The sequence below is a fragment of the Pistacia vera genome, unplaced genomic scaffold (genome assembly GCF_008641045.1).
Source record: "Pistacia vera cultivar Batoury unplaced genomic scaffold, PisVer_v2 Contig631, whole genome shotgun sequence".
NCBI lineage: Eukaryota > Viridiplantae > Streptophyta > Magnoliopsida > Sapindales > Anacardiaceae > Pistacia > Pistacia vera.
In genome coordinates, this window is record NW_022196481.1 from 424,334 (window position 1) to 428,442 (window position 4,109).

The window sequence follows — 4,109 nt, forward strand, 5'->3', positions numbered from 1 at the left end:
AATTTATTTGATGCTTTTTAATTTCCTGCAAGTAATTAGTTTCCTTAGTTTTAATCAATCATTCTGCCAATTTCTCTTTCGTTAACTCAAATATACATTAGGTCGTTAGTCTTGCTCTTTGTGGATTCGACCCTGCTTACCGCTAACTACAGTATTTAGGTTTAATTTTGTGACTGTGACGACCTGTCCAACATCAAACCGGCTTATTACACAAGACATGACTAGTCTCGTGCTTATACACCATATGAACCATATGCATCCTATGTTGAATCCAACTGTGATGTCTGAGGTCTAAGGATCAGTGGTACACTAGCACGATCCTACGATGCATCATTGACCACATCCATGTGATTCATCGTAATTTTTTTTATTCGATAAATAGTTCACTAACCGTTTATCCATGCTAATGCCTTAGTGACATACCTCTTATAATCACCCACACTAATACCATCTCATGATATTCAATGGAGACATTTAGCATGTCTACTATGCAATGTTATTGCCCAATTAACATTACTTGCGTAGGAAATTCTTTGATGATTTGATCTTCTGAAGATTTATGTCATCCGGACATTTCACATACAATATTAAATATAATATAATATAAATGAAACAAAAAATCAACATGTGAAATAAAAACACTTTCTTTTATTTATAATATATTTACAAGATATAATGTCCTGAAACCAATAACACGATTGGTTCCTAGGGCATACACTAACAAGAACATCCTTCAATGATCTGTCAAAAGCTTCAAAGCAATACCTATTGGCCATAGGTGCTTCATCCCAAACTATCAAAGACGTTTTCCGAATATGGTTTGCTAATTGTGTACCTTTTTTTATATCACATGTACTCTTGTCAGTGATATCCAAAGGTATCCGAAAACGTGAATATGTTGTTCTTCCTCCGGGTAATAACAATGCAGCAATTCCTGAAGTTGCAACAACAAGTATAATTTTTCCTTCTGATCGTAACTTGCTTATTATTGCTGACCATAAAAAAGTCTTGCCTATTCCACCATGACCATACACGAAGAAAGTTGTCCCTTTTTTATCTTCAATTGAACGAATGATTGAATCATATATTTTATGTTGCCCATGATTGAGACCGTTATACAACTTATCATGCAACTTTATATTGCTTTCAATATCATAACTCATCTCCTCAGCAATTAATCTGTTCTGTGTACTTCCAAACTGAGAACAATTAGGAATTGGAATTCCATGGAAATCAGTGATTTTTTTCCCTCCTTTTCTAATCAAATCTTCAATTTCAATCAGTGCATGATTTTGTAACTGTTCATCAGTCAATTTTACTGCTTGCATTCCATTTTCTGTTTCAGTATATATGCAATATCTTCAGATAGCTTAATCACATTTCTTCTCCACAGATCTCTAGGACTAACAACTTCATTGAATAATAGGATCGTTACGAATAGTTGTCATAACTGATTTCTGGAAACCCATACTGATGCTTCGTCTAAGCAATCATGCCATTCTTTATCATCATCTAGCAAACCTAATGCATAACAGTTCTAGTATCTATAAAGGATGTCGATCCTTCAACTAAATTTAGGAGCATCGGAAATGCAAAGTACATTCTGCCAATACATCTTCCATTATTTCTTTCTGTCCATTTTCTTTCTTTAGTATTCCAGACCCATTTACTTGGAAAATCAACATAAGTCAGTGATCGTGCATGAGGATATTGTTGATTGCATTTCATCCACTATGTCAACTTTGTTTGTGTAACAAATATGCTTTCCAAATATTGGAACAAACATTTATCTGGAAAAAAAATCATAGTTTGTTCATTCTCCAAGTGAAATGGTAATCTTTCAACTGCAGGTTCTCTGTAATACATGTCAAATTTAAATATCCTCTAGCAAGCTTCAATAGCAGATATATATCTGTAATTTTATATATTAATTTTATTAATGTCATATATATAATAGATAACAACAAATAGTACTATGAAATTATAAAGTATCTGATATAATACATACCTGCAATCAAGATAAGCTTTAATCTCGTCTATCATTCCAGCATTTGTGGATTCAGAATTTGCTTCACTGTTGGTATTAGGCTGTATGGAAACTGTAAGTATGTCAGACCTTTGTTGATGTATTTGAAAAGATATTTGATTGATCTATGTTGATTACAGATCTCAGTATTAATATGGGCGTCAAACTTAATTAATAAATTCCTATTATAAGGAACAATATATTGATTATTAAGTTTGACACCTTTTTTCTCAATAAATGCGCCAGTAGCCCGTCTTCTGTATAACAGATATCCTTCATCATCTACTGTTGTGGTTGTCACAAACTTTTTTTGAAAATGTTTTTGACACTTTCCTTTCTGCATACAAGGGGAATTTCTATTTGCATCACCGCGTGGACCATGGATCATGTAGTTCTCAACAGCGGCAAAAGCAATTGGATCAGTTTCTTTATTAGGTATTTCAGCTCAGATCATATTATCTATTAGAGGTGGGCATTTGGGATTGGGCCCAAAAGCCCAATCCCAAAACCCGGTCCTAGTTTTGGGACCAGGCCTAAGGAGAAGGGCCCGGGCCCGGGCCCAAATTTTTTTACATATTTTCGTTTTAGTCCCTTGTATAATTGCATAAAACTCCCTATAAATTTTAAAATAAACATAAATTATAGGGGTTAAAAGAAAATTTTACAAAATTTATTGACGAAAAAATCTTCCAAGCCTAAAAAATTTATAAATTTTACCCCTAAAAAATACTAAAAACCCCCTACAAAATTTCATTTCGCCCCCAAAATATAATAAAAATCGAGGGGAGAAAAATAAATTTTCTAGGCATATAGGACTGGTCCTAGGCCCATAGGACCAGTCCTAAGGACCGATTCAGGTCCTAGAGTTTCTCATGGGCCTAGGACCATGAGCGACTAGTCCTATTTGGGACCAGTTCCAAACAGCCACAGGCTTGGGCCTGCTTGGGACCGGTCCTTGCCCAGCTCTATTATCTATTTTTGACATCAGAGGATTCTTGTACTTAGCAGTAAGGTAAATCAATATATGTGCATGTGGAAGTCCTCTTTTCTGAAATTCAACTGTATAGATAACTGCAAAACAATAATATAAAATGATCAATAATAGTTTATATAACATAAATATATGTAATAAATATTAATAGACCATTCGTTTTTAGTAGAATATACATGTTATTCACCAAAATACTTACTTGCTTCAGTTTCTCCAAAATATTTCTCCTGTTTAATTACTCTGATCAATTTAAGCAATTTTATCTAGAAAACTCTGCAAATTGCAGTTACTCTGCCTTCTTCATCACATTGCCCAATAGCATCCTGTATATGTTGGATTTCTGGCCATTTTGGATTACACGTGAACGTTAGAAAAATATCAGGATATCCATGATTTCTGCAAATTGCCATAGCATCTTGATAATTCTGAACACGATATCGGGGACGATGGTTATAATGTAGATTTACCTATTTGTTGTAGATTTACATCTCCATTTGAAAGAGCATCCATTAATCCACTATACAAAACACTTCTTAATTTTTTCTGATTTTGCCTCATCCAAAGAAATCTATTTTCTTCAATAGCCATATATGCATCGACAATATACTGTTGTAACAGTCTGCCAGATTTCATTAGTGTATGACCTTCATTTAATCTATACTGCAATCGAAATGCATAAAATTGCCTCATTGTTAATCTTTTCCTTGCAGAAGAGTCTCTGTCCCAAAAATCTTTATGGTGAATATCAATTCTATATCCATCTTCTCCATATGGGAATACAATTGGATAACTTAATGCCGTAAAACTTGGATGCAAATCACTAATTCTTTGAAGACCATCATTTGAATGGTAAACAATCACATCCTTTCCATGTTCAGACATGCCAATATCACCAACTATTAGACCTACAATTTCAGATGCAACTGGCAAATTGTATTGTCTTCCATCTTTTGCTCCATGATTTTTTAATCGTAAATGCATTTCTGGAATATTGTCTGAATGGACGTTGTCTCTAGCAAATCGAAAAACTTTAACCAATTCATTGTTCCTGTCTAGCATGAACTGCAATTCTTTCAGCAAATCTTTGTCAAT